General features: G+C 43.8%; 1 long non-coding RNA gene across 2 annotated transcripts in view; it reads left to right on the forward strand.

The window, feature by feature from the left end:
* LOC147029428 (uncharacterized) overlaps positions 1-20,185 on the forward strand; it is a 39,395-nt gene extending 19,210 nt beyond the window's left edge. Inside the window, exons 2-4 of one of the 2 annotated variants that reach the window (XR_015055902.1) lie at positions 1,958-1,996; positions 16,014-16,129; positions 17,307-20,185. This is a non-coding gene — a long non-coding RNA (uncharacterized LOC147029428). Of the gene's footprint in view, positions 1-1,957; positions 1,997-3,597; positions 3,924-16,013; positions 16,130-17,306 lie in introns of those variants that run through there. The other variant, XR_015055901.1, reaches the window with a different exon arrangement.
* The last annotated feature ends 622 nt before the right edge of the window (positions 20,186-20,807 follow it).

Below are 20,807 nucleotides of genomic sequence, written 5' to 3' on the forward strand. Positions count from 1 at the left end.
GTGTGGAAACTTACACTGCATTTGGTCGTGGGTGGTTATATTTTTTACCAACTGCAACTGAGCTAGTTTGTCCATGTGATGTTGATATTTATCATCCCGGCTGCAACTTAAGGTTCGTATTAACAGGAAATTTGCCCTGAAACAGGATGGATGTGTGGCACGCATTCTTGTATTTCCGAGACTTAACAACAACAATAACCACGTGTGACTCAAAGGGAATATGATGTCCCTGCGGTCATGTTTTTCAACTTAAATACTTTGAAATGACTGTTGTACCTTATGAGCTCCATTCCCCTAAGACACCCAAAGGAAGCTGATCAACCTTATGCAGTTGTATCTCCAACTGTTATCATAATATAAAGCAATACAAATATCATAGATACAAAGGTATCACTGAACAGAGTAATGCATGCTGAAGACATGGTTGGTTGTGGAGCGTGGGCCATCGAGAAAAATAATCATCTCTTAAAATTTGGTTTTGGATTCCAACACCAGATGCATAAATCTTCAAATTTTGATATAGTGTTCGAGGTTGACAGTTATTCCTCCATCAAATGACTCGTTATTAATTGTAATGGGGACTTTGCTAACAATGTTCACAGCCTCTCTGTGTCCCTTGTTTTGGGAGTACTATGGCATATAGTCCGATGGTACCGTACATCATTATGACTTGAGCAGTATTCTTCTTGAGGGCAATCCTAAATAGGTGACCATTAGTTATAACTGTTCATTTAACAAATTTATGCAAGAAATCAGACAAAAAAATTGCCTACATTGGATACCCCAGGATAGGTGACCAGATCTGCATAGATTTCCTCTCAGAGCCTCGTGATCCCCAGAGCTTCCAGGAGTCGAGGTGGCTCAGGACTTGTGGGCTGGCAGAAAACCACCACATTAGCTTCGCTCATCGAATCATAGACATCTACTTCAAAACCTAATAAAATACCAGTACCCTGGATAAAATACCAATACCCTCGACTTCAAGAATGCTGATTCACTGCCTGAATAAGAAAGCATTACATATCGCACAATGATACCATCAATAATTTGAGAATTGTCTGTTTGTGTGTTTGGACTTGTTTGACTTTTTAGCATTCATAAACCACTGGATGAAATGGGTTGAAAAATGATGGTTGTAACTCAAGGTGTACATGTGAATGTTTCAGATGATAAAAAATTTATAGTCCTGGGTTCAGGGTGGGGGGAAGTGGGAATGGCATGCAAATTCTCTCTCTGTAAAGGTGTAATTGTGGAGCGCTGCTCTCATTGAGGATGTGTATCACAAGTCGTAATAAAATACCAGTACCCAAATTCTCTACATGAAAACCATACACATCATAAAAGTGGGAGTATTATTATACTACTAGATGACCCGTGAACCCATTGGGTTCCCGTTGTGACAGTGGTTGATAAAAAAAATGTGATAGTTCCAGCAAACCATACCGCTGAGGTTGTTTGCATTGATCAAATACTCCCGAAGAGTACTTGACTGAATCGGGAATTTATGTTTTTTAATAAATTTTTTTCGTTGCCCGATTTGAATGAAACTTGATACTGCACACCGCAGGAGAATGGTGAGTAAGGTGGCCCTAAAATTTTTGCTCTATCATGTGCTGTTTTGGCTGTATTTTGGGGAACATATATATATATATATATATATATATATATATATATATATATATATATATATATATATATATATATATATATACACACACACACACACACAAGATGGGAGTTTTAGTAATATACGAGACGACCCGTGAACCTGTTGGGTTCCTGTTATGACAGCGGTTGATGAAAAAAAAATAAATAAATAAATAAAAAAAACATTTCAAGAAATAACAGGTAGCTCCAGCGAACTATACCACTGAGGTTGTTTGCATTGATCAAACATTTCCAAAGAGTACTTGACTGAATTGGGAATAGATTTTTTAATAATTTTTTTCGTTGCCAGATTTGAATGAACCTTGACACTGCACACCGCAGGCGAATGGTGAGTAATGTGGCCCTAAAATTTTTGTGCTATTGTGTACCGTTTTGGCTGTATTTTGGAGCATAAATACATACATACAAGATGAGAGTTTTAGTAATATATAGATAGATAGATCGATGATATAATAAGCCGGAGACATCATAAAAATGAGGGAATTACAGATGGGTTCCTTTTTTTTTTTTTTTTTTTCTCAATGATAAAGGCTCGACTCAGGGACTGAGTCCTCATCAAGGCCAGGCCTTAAATAAAAGAACGACATATATAGAAAAGTGAAGAAAGGGTGAAGGCAATTTCTCATGAGGCCGGCCCCCTTAACCTCCTCTGGTCCGAATCCTGCAGCCTGGGGATGAACTCCCACCAAGGCTACTCCACCACACTTTCCCATTTTAAATTTCCTGGCCTCGCATTTTCAAATGCGGCTGCATAAAATTACCCCATTAATACTGCCGTTTTTTACCCCCTCCTCCAGCCGCTGCTGGCATTGAGCTTCCTGCTTTTCCAACTTTCCTTCATGATCATGAGCCACCAGCTGTTTGTGATTCACAGCTCCTACAGAACACGAACAAGCACGTGCATCAACAAATTCCAATTGGGGCTCCAACTGACACAGGCCCACAGTGGCCTGTCTTTTTCTAAGTGTGCTACCGTTCAACTTCCTTCTTAGCTGCTGCCCTATGGCTGCCAAAGGACACCCCGCACAACCCCGGGCACGAACTTGACCCCGACAGAGCCCACCCTGAACACCTTAGGATCTGATGCGATCTCCGCCGACACTAGCTCACATACTACGACAGACGTAGCCTCACTCTCCAGCAAGAGCTCGGACCCACACCTCAGCAGTTTGGCCTTACTCCCACCATGAGCAGGCTCGCCCATCGCCCCACACTTCACAGGCTTGGACACCTGGCTCGCCGGCTCAGGTTTGGCCGCCTGTGCATGCTCCTGAGCTGGCGCCACGTCACACCCTGACGGTCCCCTACGTGCCAGAATTACCCCATGCCTGGTCTAAATGCACACCCACAAGTGCCACACTGCAACCACGGTGGTGGCCTCTCACACCGTGGAGCATGTACTACCTAACCCCTTCTATAACCTTCTTTCCCGTGGACAGGCTCTTTCTGGGGAAGAATGACACCCACACAAGCATGATGTTTTACCAGGCTATGACCCAACAAACAGGTCCCTGTGGAATTTTCCTTTGTCCCCCCAAAGTTAAACCAACCTGCCATTCCAGTTTTAATCTGTGCCCCGAGCTGCGCCGCTAACATTTCATTCATTTTATCAATTTGTTCATCCATCCGTTCACTTATTCGACCCTCCATTCGTTCATTATTTTTATTAATTTGTTCCATGAATTTTTCTAATATGGCCTGGATGGATTTCAGACCCGCTTATTGGCTGGACGGCTCAGGAATGGGGTAGGTTCCTACCCTAATAACCTCACTAATCCAAACCCGATCTCAAGGGGTGGAGCGGTGGATCGCCTGGGAGAGGCGGAGTGCCACCCCGAGAGGGGGCGGAGTCACAGACACCTCCCAAAAGGAGCGGAGCGTGCCCGAGAGGAAGGAGAGGGAGGAGTCAAAAATTGGCAGTTGGTGGGGAGGGAGGATTGGAGAAGGAGTTGAGAATGTGAGCGTTGGAGACAGCTGAGGAAAGAGTGGGTGTGAGGAAAATGAAGAGTTAGTCTTAGGCGAACACAACAAAGGGAGGAAAGGGTTGGTGAGAGTGAAAAGCCTGTGGAAAAAAAGAGGAGAGCTTTCATGGAGGAGGTCATCCTGCCTGCCTCTGCCTCTGATCGTAAACCCGGAGCCTGTTCGCCAAGAGCCTGTTCGTTATCTCCTGCCGATCTCTTCATCGTCCGCTGTCTGCTCGCCTCGTCTGTTCGCCTCCTCATCCATCATCATCTGCTCATCCTCGCTGCCACAAAGCTGAGTCCCCCCGGTTTTGTGCCCTCCCCGTCTGTGACTGAGTTCAGAGTGCGTCGCCTAGTTCTTCAGATTTATTTTAACCATTTTTACATAATTATTTATTTATTATTGATTCGGTATTTTCCTTTTCTTCCCCACTGCAGATGCAATTTCTCTGAAATTAGCATAATGGGTTTGAGGGTGATGAAACCAATAACAGAATGCTGATAATTAAAACTTGATATTAAAAGAAATGCATTAAATCTGAAATAGAAAATTATTCAAATATGATATGATTCTATGTGCTTAAACGTGTATCTATTTTTTTATTTTAATTAACGTAATCATATCTTCCCTTTGTATGGAAAGATCAACGTGACTATTAAAAAATGACATGAGCAGGCTGACTTTCCCGGTAAGCCATATTCAGCAAAAAGAAGTGCCGATTACTGAAATGTATTTACTTGCTAAAGGATTTTATTAAATGATAGATGTAAGGCACCAGCAAGCTGGATAGGGAATATGATTTCAGTACAACTGGAATGTGGTTCTAAGGAAATAGTAGGCCGCCCATCAGGCCTAAAGGTGCTTTTAAAAAGTGCCGTTGGCATTTTTAGATCCTCGTGGAGGATCTCTAAGTCCCCGTTGTTGTTCTTCATCTTCTTCTTGTGGACTTTTTTGTTTCACAGCCTACAGTTTTCATCGAAACTTCCTGAAACTTGGCATATATATGTAAAACTACCCTGCGCAGACAGTAACCATCTCAGATTTTGAAAATTCCTCAGAGAAAAAAAGGCCGTATCGTGGCGCGGATCGAGGTTGGCACCACGCACACTACCGCCGTAATTAAACAAGGACAAATGTGTCCAAGAGCAGCGTCCTAAAGGTTTTGTAGGCGAAAAAAAAAAAAAAAACAACTTCCGATATTTCATCACGTGCCTCGATTAAGCCAATAGCGAGACCCATCATACTGTATTTATGTATTTACGAAATATATAATGCATTTACGAAATTACAATGTATTAAATGGAATAATCTTTAAATCGTAACGTGAACTTTTCGAAACTTTAAAGCAAATGTCCGAATATATTTAAAAGTTCATGATAGACGCTCTCAAGAGGCACACTTAATGCGAGGATGTGTACAAGTGTTTAGTATTTAAGGAGATCCGGATCGTGTATATAAAGGAGCCGAGTCCTAATATTAAGGTTTTGTCTTCACAAGAAGAAGAAGAAGAACAACGCCGAACTCGCAATGAGCAGCGTTCGCTACGCGAGACACTGCTAATAACCTCATGTACAATTGCGGACCCACGCGCACTGTACGGGGCATGCCTAGTGCATCTCTTCATGCGGGTCTGCACATGGGGTTACAATAACGTCTTGCCATCGGTCTTCGTTCACAACAACGGCCACAAATGTCTCCCGCGGACGGCAGACATCCTCCCACACCTCTGCCTCGATACTGCTGCTTCCAAGCAGAGGCACGCTGTACGGCCCGGATCGCTAGGGCCGCACAGCATACGGACAAAGCAAGCGCATTCACCAGCGCTAACCGCGGGTTGCCGGGGGTGCCCGGGCGGGCATGCGGGGATGACGCGGCCCTCGGCCGGTCACCGGGGCACGCCCCGGAGTTTGGTGCAAGGCGATTCCGATTCTGCAGCTTAGCTATGGCTAGCCGGATCTACAGTGAAGCCGCTTCCAGTCATGGCTACCGGGCCGTGTGGTGGCCGGAGCCCAATAAGTGCGCCCGATTCGGGTGATGACATCGCTTCGGTGTAAAGCCCGCCCTGCACCGCAGGGTCTATAAAGGACGGGTCACGAGGCTGTCTCTGTTCCTGCTCGTCATTACCGCTCGTCTTGCTATTCTCTCAAGTCCGCATTCTTCACCGACTCACTGCTGACTACGCCTTCTTCACCGCCTCGTCGCTGACTCCACCCACCCACTTGACACTGTCTGCCACTCCACCTGCTCGCTTTCAACTCTGCCTACCCACTCACTGCTCGTTCCACCCAAAGTCCCTCCTTCACGCCTGACGGTCGTGCCCCTTCTCTGGATAGCCAAGCAAGAGACGGTGTGCCAGCTGTCAAGGAGGGATTGTTTAGTGGAGCATCCCCCCAAAACGTACTGGGTGGCGTGGTAAGTCAATCGCGCAAGGTATTGTGAGACCGTTAGCCTCATCGACTCTCCTTTTTCTTCTCATTAACTCCTCTTCATTGTGTGTGTGTGTGTGTGTGTGTGTGTGTGTGTGTGTGTGTGTGTGTGTGTGTGTGTGTGTGTGTGTGTGTGTGTGTGTGTGTGTGTGTGTGTGTGTGTGTGTGTGTGTAGGTGAGTGTGAGAGTGCGCGCGCGTGTGTGATGGCGCCTGTCCTCGCTTAAGTTAACATTGCAGAAGAATTATATGGGGCTAGGTCTGCTCTGTGTCTGCTTTTGTAAGTTGCTTGTTTTATTGTTGCACCTCACATTTCTTGCTATCTCCACTAACACACAACAATAAACTACGTTCACTGTGCCACATATTTTTCCTCGCCTGCCTGTAATAAATCCTTTTGTAGAAATGTTCCCAGCTCGTTTTTGTCCTTTCTTTCATTCATCCAACATGGTCTGTATCCTAGCCTAGCTAGAACTTTATTCCCAAGGATCTATACTTTTAGGCAGTACGTCCTTGGCAGTGTCACTCGGCTGCATCTGATCCGGTTCGGACAAGGCGGACTGAGGACGTGTCCCCCGGTAATTAGATCACGTGATTATTTTTAGGTAACCGGATAAACTGCAGACGGAGGACCTTAAGTCACGTGATTGAGTTATTGGCATTCATGGTCGGTTATCCGTGTGCGACGGCCTGCGATTCCGGGGAATCTGGTGGGAACCTGAGAAAGCTTCCTCCCCTTATGGTCATCTCACCCAGACCCCTGGTCCATAATATATATATATATATATATATATATATATATATATATATATATATATATATATATATATATATATATATATATATATATATATATATATATTGCGCTTCTGCAAAACCGCATGCCTCTAAGGCAATGGTACCCAACATACAGGGATCCCCATGCAGTTATCTCATTAGTTTTTGTGCAGTCAGACCTTTCCCTCATGTCTAATGGGTTAACGTGACGAAGTGCGTTGCGTGGGTCTTTTCGCGAGGTCTAATTATATCTCTATCTTCCATTCAATCCTGATTTTCATTCCAACCCTTTCCTTTTATCCATGTCACAAATTGAAGCAGGCACCGCACCCAGGAGACTGCCTGTGAAAATCACAATGACGAGGATGCTCCCCGGCGCGCGGGTGGCGCGCCCTTTCATTGAAATCTGCGCGCCGATTTACAATGGCTTCTCACCTTGCTCCACCTTTGCACACCAGAAGCTCACCACCTCGACCACCAACGTCTCCCGCACTCAGGAAAAATTACAACGCGCATCCACACACCTCTGCATCGAGGCAATTTGCCACCAAACGAGCGTGCTGTGCAGCCCAGGCCATTCGGACTGCGTGATGCGGGGACCGGCCAAACACATTAACAGCACCAACCGCTGCTTGATGGGGGTGCCCCAAATGGGCATGCAGGACTAACACGACCCTCGTCCATTCGGCAGAACACGGCCTGGGAATTCGGTACAGGGCTACTGGCCATGTCGTGCCGGATGTGCGAATGAGGCCGCTTGCAGCCCCAGGAGCCTGGCAGAGCGGGGCCGGGATCCAATGGAAGGGCACGATTAGGATGACGGTGTGTCGCTTCGGGTCGTCGCCCCACCCTTCGCCCTGGGCTTATAAAACGCACATCGAGAATTCATCCTCTCTCTCTTCTCTCTTCTCTCTTCTCTCTTCTCTCTTCTCTCTTCTCTCTTTTCTCTCTCTCTCTCTCTCTCTCTCTCTCTCTCTCTCTCTCTCTCTCTCCCTCTCCCTCTCTCTCTCCCACTCTCCCTCTCCCTCTCTCTCATCCTCCCCCTCTCCCTCTCTCTCGCCCTCTCCCTCTCCCTCTCTCACTCCCTCTCTCTCTCTCTCTCGCACTCTCTCTCTCTCTCCCAATCCCTCTCTCTCTCTCTCTCTCTCTCTCTCTCTCTCTCTCTCTCTCTCTCTTCTCCTCTCTCTCCTTCTCTCTCTCTCTCTCCTGCTCTCTCTCCTTCTCTCTCTCTCTCCTCCTCTCTCTCTCTCTCTCTCTCTCTCTCTCTCTCTCTCTCTCTCTCTCTCTCCTCTCTCTCTCTCTCTCTCTCTCTCTCTCTCTCTCTCTCTCTCTCTCTCTCTCTCTCTCTCTCTCTCTCTCTCTCTCTCTCTCTCTCTCTCTCTCTCTCTCTCTCTCTCTCTCTCTCTCTCTCTCTCTCTCTCTCTCTCTCTCTCTCTCTCTCTCTCTCTCTCTCTCCCTCTCTCTCTTTCTCTCTCTCCTCTCCCTCTCTCTCTCTCTCCCCTCTCTCTCTCTCCTCCCCTCTCTCTCTCTCTCTCTCTCTCCCTCTCTCTCTCTCCTCCCCTCTCTCTCTCCTCTCTCTCTCTCTCTCTCTCTCTCTCTCCTCCTCCCCTCTCTCTCTCTCTCCTCCTCTCTCTCTCTCTCTCCTCCTCCCCACTCTCTCTCTCCTCCCCCCCACTCTCTCTCTCTCCTCTCTCTCTCTCTCTCTCTCTCTCCTCCCCCTCTCTCTCTCTCTCTCCTCCCCTCTCTCTCTCTCTCTCTCCTCCTCCCCTCTCTCTCTCTCTCCTCTCTCTCTCTCTCTCTCTCTCTCTCTCTCTCTCTCTCTCTCTCTCTCTCTCTCTCTCTCTCTCTCTCTCTCTCTCTCTCTCTCTCTCTCTCTCTCTCTCTCTCTCTCTCTCTCTCCCCTCTCTCTCTCTCTCTCTCTCTCTCTCCCCTCTCTCTCTCTCTCTCTCTCTCCCCTCTCTCTCTCTCTCTCTCTCTCTCCCCCTCTCTCTCTCTCTCTCTCTCTCCTCCCCCTCTCTCTCTCTCTCTCCTCCCCCTCTCGCCTGCCTGCCTTGCCCATTTCTCCGCCTCTCTGCTCTGCCCTCTCTTCACTGCACCTCATTGTCTGCCTGTCACTGCATTTTCACTCGGGGTTTGTGTGCGGCAGACGTTCTGCTGGACCAGTGTGGAGCACACGTTTCCACAAGCCCTGGCGAAGTGATTAAGCAAGATATAACACGCCAATGCTTAAGGTGGGATCGCTCGAGTGGAGCGTTCCCCAAATGCGTTGCACGGTCGCCTGACCGTGCCAGGTATTGACAGGCCATTCGATCTCATCTGCTCTCCTTCCTTCTGGCAAACTAATCTTCATCGGGTCTGTGCATGTGTATGTGATGGTGCCTATCTTGGCTTAAATTAAGATCATAGAAGATATAACGGGATAAGTCTGCTCTGTGTCTGCTTTTGTAAATTGCTTGTGTTTTGTTGCACCCCACAAATTCCTTACTATCTCTGCTGTACATAATAATAAACCCCATTCACTGTGCCACATACCATTCCTCGCCAATTGTAAATATATGCTTTATCTGAAAATGTTCCCAGCTCGTTTTCATCTTTTCCTTCATTGGTCCAGCATGGTCCGTATCCTAGCTGAGCTGGGACATTATCCCCCAACGATCGTTTTCCTAGCCGGTATGTCCTTGGCAGTTACGCTTGGCTGCTTCTGATCCGGTAAGGTGATCCTGTTTGAACAAAGCATACCGAGGGCATGTCTCCTGGTAATTCGATCACGTGACCATTTTAGGTAACTGGTTTTCATTAGATAGAGGACTCAAAGTCACGTGGTTGAGTTATTGGCGTTCACTGTCGATTAGCGACCCGCCGTGTCATGGAGTTATCTGTGTGCGATGGCCTGTGATTCTGGAGTCTTGTGGGAACCCGAGGTAGCTTCCCCCCCACCCCCCTCATGGTCTTTTCGCCCTGACCCCGGGTCCGCAACAACAAATTTATATATACAGTATATGTATATGTATACGAGCAGGGATACCCGTGCTCTGCACAGGAATCCCGTGGATGACGGTGGGTCTGAAGGAGTACATGTCACAGTTAATTGTAAAATTGTAGAGGCTGCCACCATTATTATTTTTTTTCATCACCACTATAATATTATATTTTCCCCGCCATGTTTTATATGTAGAAGACTCGAGTTCAAAAATGTTAAGATTTATTGCCGCATCAGATAAAAAAACCATAATGCCTCAACAATGTGAGGCTGGTTTCATGTCATCATTTGCAACTTAATTAATTCTCATTCTCTAGCAAATTCCGTTGGTCCCATGTCAATCGGCTGAACTTGAAAAATTAACGTTACGCAATCAGGTGATGACGTCATAATTCGGAAACCGGGAGGTCGGAAGTCATTGTCTTCAATTGACTGTAGCATTATTTTTTCATTCTATTGCAAATGGCGTTGGCCCCATGTCAATCGTCTGAACTTGAAAAATTAACGTTACGAAATCAGGTGATGACGTCATAATTCGGAAACCGCAAGTTGGAAGTACAATTATTTTACATCGGGACAATCCCAGGTACATGTTCTGTCAGCATGTGAAATTTGGTGAGGATTAGTCAAGTACTTTTCGCGTGCATAGGTCACAGACAAACACACAGACAGACACACTTTCAACTTTATATATATATATATATATATATATATATATATATATATATATATATATATATATATATATATATATATATATATATGTATATGTATGTATATGTATATGTATGTATATGTATATATATGTATATATATGTATATATATATATATGTATATATATATATATGTATATATATGTATATATATGTATATATATATATATATATATATGTATATATATGTATATATATATATATATATATATATATATATGTACAGTAATCCCCCATTTTTTGCAGGGGTTACGTTCCAAACCTCCCCGCGCTAAGTGAAAATCCGCGATGAATGGACACCTCCCCAAAAAATCGACTCGTCTGGTCTGGTCGGTTTGGGAGTGATTGGGTTTGAGGTGCCTGAGATCGACTAGTCTGGCCTGGTCGGTTTTGAGGTGCTGGGTATGAGCAGTGCTCGTCCAACGGCGGCAAACCTTTTTCCTTCCCGAAGCATATATCGAGCACCTTTTCCTTAACCTTCTCCTGGAGCATCCCAGGACCTTCCTCTGGCGCTTCGGTTCCTTGCCAGAATCCTTAGAAGGTTCAGGACGTTTGGGCAGCATCGTGGGGCTTGGAGAAAAAAACGTAGAAAATATTCGAAGTTCACAAGCGAAACTTTGTCTCGCGAGTTGTGTGACTGGTCGAGCACCACGCGTTATAATTTATTGCTTAAATAATTTCTATTTTATATATTATTACCGCGCTGTACCCGGGGAATCCGCAGAAAAAAATTAGTTACGTTCCAAGGGAAAACCCGCGATGAACCGGGGGCGCGATAGGTGAACCGCGATGAAGCAGGGGTTGACTGTATGTATATATATATATATATATATATATATATATATATATATATATATATATATATATATATATATATATATATATATATATATATATATATATATATACACGAGGTGTGTTCAAAAAGTATCCAACCTTAATTTTTCGTGCGTAAACAAATGAAGCTAGGGAGGCGTGGTTTGGTGCATGTATGTAGGCTATCCTAATCCGTATGTGTGAATATTTTCCCACCTGCAGAAGCTGTCAGTCACCGACAGACCGCCGATGAGTGAGGAAGTGGAAGTGAGCGCCGTCGGATTTTCGTTTTTGACAAAATGACGGAAAAACTTGAACAACGCTACTGCATCAAATTTTGTGTAAAGCTTGGCGATTCCCAAGTGGAAACGATCCGCAAAATTCAACAGGCCTTCGAGAACGAAGCAAGGGGCACCACACAGATAAAAGAGTGGTACAACCACTTCAAAGATGGTCGCGCATCAGTGGAAAGTGAAGCACGTTCTGGTAGGCCCTCAACATCCCGAAATGAGATCGTCATTGACCAAATGAGGACCTTGCTGATGCAGGATCATCAAATCACGATCAGAGAACTTGCAGACGAGGCGGGCGTCAGCATTGAATCCGTTCATTCCATTCTGACTGAGGATTTGGGCTTCAGGAGAATCTCAGCGAAGTTCGTGCCAAAGCCGCTAACGATCGAGCAGAAGCAACTCCATTTGGAGATCACACAGGACATGCTGGAGACTCTGAACAGCGATCCCAACTTCTTCAACACAGTGATCACTGGCGATGAGACCACACTGATCCGTCATTTTGTCAAAAACGAAAATCCGATGGCGCTCACTTACACTTCCTCACTCATCGGCGGTCTGTCAGTGACTGACAGCTTCTGCAGGTGGGAAAATATTCACGCATACGGATTAGGATCGCCTACATACGTGCACCAAACCATGCCTCCCTAGCTTCATTTGTTTACGCACGAAAAATTAAGGTTGGATACTTTTTGAACACACCTAGTGTATATATATATATATATATATATATATATATATATATATATATATATATATATATATATATATATATATATATATATATGTCGTCATTAATTTGGGAATGAAAACTTTTGAACCAAAAACCATGAAGAAGTTCTACATTCATAAAACTATGACAAATGACAGGCAGTATGAGTTGGTAATTATTCCATATCTGTACAAATTCAAAACGATATGCCTCAAAAAAATACTTGTACCAGCTTTGGACCTTGGAACTGCGGGCAGAGACCCTCTTGGCCTGGAACTATTTTCGGTTTCTTCCCATACTCTGCCTTCACTGGAATGATATGCTATGTCTTGTCTCAAACACTGGTACCAGAAGCAGGATATGAGTTCTTCAGGCCAACCGCAAAAGAAGAAGAGAAGAAAGGGCTTCAGCCACAATGAGGACAAAGGAGCCAACCATTCAGGGGAGGACGAATTTTCAGATTGAGATTGCGCATTGTGCAAGACCAGATTTCAGCTACTTCTGACAGTCATGATGAAGTTCACCTACCTGAATCCCAGACAGAAACTGATTTGGCCATCAATGAATGACACAAACACAAATGGACATTGTTGTAAAATTAAAGGCCCTGAATGAATATCACTGAATATTCACTACTTGTGAGGTCTTTAAAATACTTTTAATTATACAATGTCAAGGCTTGTATAAGAGCTAAGACACAGAATGTATAACAAGGGGAGCATGCAATAAGAGGGTCGTGAGAGGGAAGCACAAAACAGTGGGGATCAGAGACGTTTGGAGATCTGTGGAAGGGAGAGGGGGTGGGGTACACTGGGTAAATAAGATGGAAACTACTGGAACTTTCAGGAAGCAAAGCAGGGAATTTGAAGGAGGTGGGTGTGGGTGGATTAACAGGTGGAGAAAAGATCATTGTTTTGGATGGGAGAAGATAAGAGATGGCGGTGAACAGCTGTTTTGAATACCTGGCGGGAAGAGTGGGATTGAAGAGAGTGTAGGAGTTTGTTCCAAAAGGTGGGGAAAAAAGAGGAATGAAAGAATGAAGGTGAGCAGTGATTCTTCATTTTGGAAATTTTACCAGAAGGGGGTTGTGAGCGGACCTTGAGCACCCTGTGGAAATATGGGTGGGAAATATAGCAGACAGAGTGGGAGGAGAGTTGCTTGGTGCGGGCAAGGCCAGAGAGGAGACGGTAGAAGACAGAAAGACCACCAACCTGCCTGCATTGAATGAGTGTGAGACCCAAAGATTCCGCCTCATCACAGAAGATACCAATGATCCTGAATGCCTTCGTTTCCACAGCGTGAAGCCGAGAAAGGTGAGAGGCGAGAGCACCAGCCAGAGAGGAGAGCAGTACTCCATCAGGCTGTGCATGAAGGCTTTGTATGTGGTCAGGGACTCAGGTATGCCAAGGAAGGACTTTGCACGACAGTGGATGCCCAGTCGGCGACTGGCTTTGGAAGCCAGCTTGGAGATGCGGCTTTCCCAGGAAAGATTGTGGCAGGTCGTGAGACCCAAAAGTTTGGATGAAAACACTTCTTCAAGAGGATTGTTGAGAAAGTACATTGGGGGAGGGGGGGTGTTCCAGACAGTCCTTTCGGAGAGACATAGTGAGAATGTGAGATTTGTCAAGATTGAAAGACATGTTCCAAGTGTTGGACCAGTTTGTGATTTTATCCAGAAAGTGAAGAGGCTGCTTCTTGCCGATCAGAGGGATTATGGATGGTATGGCAGAGAGTGGAGTCATCAGCAAAGAGATATAGAGGATTTTCCAGAGAGTCTGAGAGATCACTGAAGAAACCCAGAAAAATAACAGTTCCCAGAACACTGCCTTGAGTAACTCCATCCTGGACAGGAAGAGGGGATGAGAGAACTCCATTCAGGGCCATATGTTGGCTGTGACAGGAGAGGAAGTCTGCGACCCATGAGTGGAGATGGCCTTGGATACCATAGGAAGAGTTTGGTGAGCAGGGCAGGGTGCCAGACCGCATCGAAGGCACGCGATATGTCAAGGGAGATGGGTCTGATTTCATGTTTGGCATTGATGATCTCCATCCATTGTTGGAAGAGCAGAAGTAGCATATCCAGGGCAGTTACCTGGTCTGAATCCAAATTGATGTTCTGAATTCAAGCCATTGGAAAAGAGGAAGGATTTATTGTCAGAAGCGATGATGGATTCCATCACCTTGCTTATGATTGGGAGAAGGCTGATTGGTCTGCAGTTGCTGGGATCTGTTTTTGCAACTTTTTTTTGTGCAGAGCAGTAATGTGACCTTCAGCAGTAATTTCCAAGCAGATGGCAGATGACCTTGAGAAAATGAGAGGGTGAATAGAACAGAGAGAGGGTGAGCAAGAGCAGTGGACCACGTTTTAAGGACACATGGGCCGATGCCGTCTGGACCGGTTGCAGATTCTGAGTCGAGGTTTGACAGGAAACTCTCCGCCTTGTCAGGAGAAAAGGACACAGAGTCCAGGGACAGCTGTGTGCGACTGAGTAAGGTGGGTACAGAAAGCGATGGGTTTGGGACACAATATTTAGAAGCAAACGCTGAGTTTAGGCATTCACTCTTTTCACGTGCAGTGTCAGCTGTGTGGCCATTTGGGGTATGAGGGGGGAATATCCACCAGAAACAGACTTAACTAGATGCCACCATGACTTGGAGGAGGGAGACTGGTTTGAGAGTTCAGACTTGACATTAGAAAGATGTTGTTTCCTGGCTCTCCTGAGGGTCAACACACACTTGTTCCAAGCTTTGTGGCAGGAACTGAGATTGCCTTCGGTTGGATTGGCATTCCATGAGGGGAAAGCAAGTTGTTTCAGGACAACTGCCTCGCTACAAGCTTCGGTGTACCATGCGTGCGAGGAAGGGTAGGACAACTGAAGATGAGATGGGATAAATCTGTGCATCAGAGAGAGAGCAAGTTTCTTTGAAAGAACTCCCAGGACGAATTGATGTCTGAAGAAGTAGAGATGGGAGACTCATCTAGAAGTTTGATGGCTGCTTGCAATCCCTGCCAGTCATCGGTCCTGAGTGAAATTCCAGACTCGACAGAACTCAGGTGGTTCTCTAATTACAACCAGAGAGATGTCTACTTTGACAAGCATGTGGTCAGATGAATCGATTGGGGGTCATTCCATGTCAAATCATCAAAGAATCTGCCGTCATATCTCAGATTTTTGTAAAACTTTGGGAACCAATTGGGACCCATGAAAAACGGCAAGAACTCAAATATTTTTGCTAACAGCCTCTTAATTAGTGAGATACAGACTAACGAACTTTGGACTAATTAGCACGACGTTGCGAATTCAAATGGCCATATCTCTAAAAGTATAACACCTAGAGAGCTGCTTTTGGTGTCATTTTAAAGGTATTTTCATGCCCTATGAATTTGTCTGGGCAACATTTTCCAACCTCCAACCACAAAAAAGTTATCACAAAATATAAACTTCAATCGTGAATCCCCAAAAAATGTATCCTTCAAATTTCCTCAAATTCATCCCAGAGGTACCTTATGATGTCAAGAAGCTTCCACATAAGTTTTGTGATTGGCACTCCAATAGTTTCTGAGATATGAGCAATAATGTACATGTATGTATGGCATTTCGGTTCGAAAAATCAGCATTTGTAATGTATTATACAATCATTCTAACCTAGCCATGACGGAACACAGGGAACGACCATCAATTGCTTTGAAGTATCATATACTTTCATTTTCAACTGGGCCTGAGGGGAAGAAACAAGTGCTGCTGTTGCTGCATTGAAGAGGAAATTGAAAGCCTCAGTCAGGTTAGTGAACACTGTGTACTTGAACTCACTTATTGATTGTATAGCATTTTGGACGCCATATTGGATTTGAGATCAAATGTAGAGTGGCCCCTCAGCTAAATTGAAAGGGCATCAGCTAAGGATAACGGAACCACTGAGAAAACCTTGGCACAAAAAAAATGCTTTTTTCTGGGCTGGAACCTGTCTCTATTAGATGTTCCGCCAGAATTATGGGAAAAAGAGACGACTAAACCATGCAAGAAATGTGTCTGTTCAGATGATTTGGAAACCAGCTGAAAACAAAATAAAAATCTAGTGTCTTGACATGTTCACAAGTGACACCTCAGCTAATCTAAGCTAGACAACAGAAAAGACTGCAAAACAGCTGTTTGATACATCAGACGTTGACCACAGATGGCCAAAGAGACCAGAAAGCTATTAGAAGTCATATGGCACATTTATCAATCAAGATAGTAAGAAAGCAACAACACTTTCACAGGACATTGGAGAAGCTGTCCTTGCCCTTTATCAGGATGATTTCTTATGAATGTGTCCTGGACAAAAGGAATATATGACAGTATAGAAAGTAACTGAGAAATGTATCACAAGCAGAAGAGGATCCAGCTTACTCACCTTAAGGAGCTGTGCATCTGATTCAAGTGGAGTCCAGATAATTTATGCTTTTGCATTGGTTGTTGAAATTTGGTGATCATGCACCCTGCTGGTGTATTCATTTGAGAATGAAGGGAACACATCAAGGACCTTATGCATGAGTGATCCATTCGAACACAAATGGTTGCTGTTTATGTCACAAAGACAACCTACAAGGTTACAATGAAGGTTATAGTACTCGATTCCCATTCAAGAGACTGCACGATCCACAGGTATGAGAGAGATCCAGGAATAAAGGTAGAAATTGAATGCCTACGGGTCGTGCTTGCAAACATTGTAATGTATAACGAAGCCGAGCTTTGTTTAAAGCAGTTGATTCACAAATGCCGCACATCTGTCATCACAAGAACAGAGAGTGTGAAAGACATTGTACAAGAACTGGCAACTCGAGTTGATAATTTGACAACTCATCATTACATTCTCAAAGCATTGGCTGCATTTCTGCATGAGTACAGGGAACAGTTGCCAAGTGACACGGTGCTTGTGATTCTTTATTTTGCTGTGAACTACTTCTTTCTCTTTCCAGATGGTGGCCAAGATTATCACTGCGACAACAACTCGGCAACTCTTCTCCCATTCCATTTAAACTTGTGATGGTTTATCTATTTACAGGAAGTTGACCAGTTATAATGCCTCAGCATTTGTTTAGTTTTGATTGCCTCAAATATGATCGAAGCACCATGTACAGTTTCATAAAGGCAAGGCATAAGGAACAATTACTGCTTCATATTAGTTGACATTGACAGCAAAATGTTCATTGTAAGAATATCAGCAAATGTTCAAAAATCCTGCAACATCACAGAATGCCGATGCCATTGCACAAATCAATCAGCCAGGACAGTGTGAGGTTGCCATTATGACCAGGAGTGGGATGCCGAACAAACTAGAGAGTTCATAGAACGCCTTACCCCATGCGGTCTTGAGAAAAAGGACAAGGGCAGGGTTGGCGAGCGGAAAATTTGATTGGTCGAGATGATGTAAAATTCTGTAATATTTTGTCCAATTACTGCGAAAGGAAAGGTTTTTGAAAGTGCCAATGAGGTGATTTTCTGTTCTACAGCGACAAGTCTATAATTCAATTGAAATAAAATAAAGATTTTAAAAGGTGAAAAAAAAAATCCGCACCTGTGTCCGAAGGAAGCAGTTTTAATTTGGAATTTTGATATGAAATAGGCAAAGCCTAAAAACGAACAAAACCCATTAGAATTATCCTTTAGAACCCTTTAGAATTGCCCTTTAAAATTACCCTTTAGAACCCATTAGAACCCTTTAGAATTTCCATTTAGAAACTATTAGAGTTTACCGATTAGAGAGAAATTTAGACAACAGAGACACTCATGTCCTACTACGTACGTACTTTAATAGGCATTCTTATTTTTCAAGCAAATAAACTCGGTTTTTATGTATCGATAATTACATTGATTTGACATTATAGTCCCTTTTCAAGAAACAACACCACAATGAATCTTAAAGAAGTCGAATGAACTCTGTGTTTGCTTAGTTATGCAAACTAAGGATAAAAAGAAACTAAGAAAAATTCGAGGAATGAATGATATACGTCTGATGTCATTCCAGCTTTAGTACTTCATTCTCTCAAAGACGAACAGTCATTGAAGTTATGCGTCTCGCATGGCGAAACACGACGTGGAATCGACAATGACTGAACGAACATCGGCTGAGCTGAATATATGAGTGAACTGAATGTTTGTACCTGAGCTTGTTTATTGTCATGGCAAAACAAGGTGTCAGAACAACCTTGTATTTTATCACCAATGTTAATGGAAACCCAGAATCTCGTAAAAGGAATGCTTTCCTTGAAATGAGGACATCTATGCCTTTGCTGCTTCCTGTAAGAACTTCAAACTGGATCGTCTTATTCCTCGGCCTTTCAGGAATACCATGATGCCATTTGTTAAACATTCCTTTGGTCTCTGCTGGAGGTTTTGAAGAATCATGGCAACACCATTTGCTTCGAGCTCCAGCTTCTGAGATGGCATGCCAGAAAGGACGAAATGATGTTATTTTGGAATTTTCAACTTGTAATCATTATTCTCAACTCTGTTTGCATTTGAGTAACCCTTTAAACTCCAGGATAAGTCTTTACAAACATACAATAAATAGCATAAACATTTTCGTTTAAAGCTGTTAAGATAGATATTTTAATGAGAAAATATGGTTTGGAATATCCTGTGTCTAAGTAAGGAGAAACTTCGTCAATAGCTTGTGAATATTTGATACCAAATATGGAGAAGGGATGTATATAACATGTGGTTGAGCTGGATCAACTGATTAATGCTTTGCATTGGCGATTGAAGGGTAAATGTGGAGAATTCAACTTTTTCATGAAGTGGTCTCATTTGTGGTCTCAATGTCAAGGCAACTTTGTAAAATGGCTCCATAAAAGGCTTCTTTCAATGGAGCTTTTGATGATGGCTGCGTCACGACCATGCCACACAACAGGAACGATTTTTGCTGTGACTCTCCTGGAAAAAACAGGTCTTGCATGCTTCGATCAATGCATTCGATACCCAGATGGTTACTTGCCATAATTCCATCCTGCACCCTGACTCTTGCATGTCTAATGAGATCTGCTAAAGCAGTTTGGCCTTTGCTTCATGTGCACATCGATGTATAGAATTTGGGAATGGGGATTTTAAACTACTGTGAGATGTCCTTCCTCCATCAAGTTTTTCTGCTACAAGTCCTGCAGGAACAACTGCTGAAGCAATGTATCCCTTAGCCCTAATTGCATGTAGAACATTAGCAAGCAGAATAGTTTTTCGACAACCTGTTGGGGAATTGATTGCTGGGAAAAACAAAAGTTTTTTAAATTTCAGATCTTGAAAAGAAGTAGTTCCTAGAATATGGTGGAGTAGTTATCGTAGATAATGATGCTCACCCTGAGTGTGGTTGTAGGATACAAGTGGTTGTAATTATTTTCAACCATGATGTCAACATTGTGTAATTGTTTGTTGATTCAACATTTTCTCAATGACCTTCCTTAAAAGGTCCTCGTTTGCTATTTTTCTTCATTCACAGCTGAAAGGACAATCAAAGGATGCCTTCCATGTTATGGAAACTTGAACACAGATCAATTAGCTATGGAGTCTGTGAGTCATCTTGAGATGCCATCATTCACAATTTCCTCTTTGTTATACCTTCATTTTTATATTGGCTTCCTTTATTTTCTTCTTGAACATCTGCAGAAGCTATGTCAGGATATTTTCTGTATAATTGTACTGTATAGGTGTTCCCTGTTCCTGACACTACCATAGACTTCAGCGTTGATACATTAGATAGAAGATGACCTTGGGCAAATTATACAGTTTATGACCAGAATGAATCGACAGAATGTTTGTGAAGTACATGTTGTCTTTTTCATTAAAATTCATCAGCCAAGCAACAGGTACTTTTGCTAATTTATATTCTTATGGATTTCAGAATCGGATCCGACGAATGCACTCAACATCCAAGTCCTCAGAGAGTTATTTACATAAATGCATGTTCAGAATAGACGCATCCCCTTGTCTGGTGGGATTCTAACTCTTTGATGCATTGGAGAAGGGCATAGAACAGATTCCCTTTCTTATGGGATAACCTTTTCCTCTTTACAACATGTTCATGCACGTGGAAGACAGCTGTTAGCCCAATGGAGGCTCATTCTACCCCTTTCCATCAGGACACATTGGCTTGAAAATAGACGATTTATTTACACTTTGGACTTCCAGGACATTTGATTAAACACACTGCGGGCTTTTCCTGAACAGTTTTTCTGAAGGTCAAATATGGCTGTGGATCATTTACCTTAGGACCATCTTCTTTCATCGACGTTCGACACCCACCCCTCTTTCATTGGCGTTGACATCCGCCTTTTTCCGTTGGCACCTGGCAGCCCGTTGGACAGCTCCATGTATGCTGGTTAGCTCCTGCTTATGTCAGGCCGAACAGGGAGGCGATGGCTGTTGTTGATGTTTTGTGAGCGCTTAACGCCCCTGCTCGGTTATTCCGGCAAATGGCCGGTTTCTGG

This window comes from Eptatretus burgeri, chromosome 3 (genome assembly GCF_056783735.1).
Source record: "Eptatretus burgeri isolate ZD-2024b chromosome 3, Ebu_testis_v1, whole genome shotgun sequence".
Taxonomy (NCBI): domain Eukaryota; kingdom Metazoa; phylum Chordata; class Myxini; order Myxiniformes; family Myxinidae; genus Eptatretus; species Eptatretus burgeri.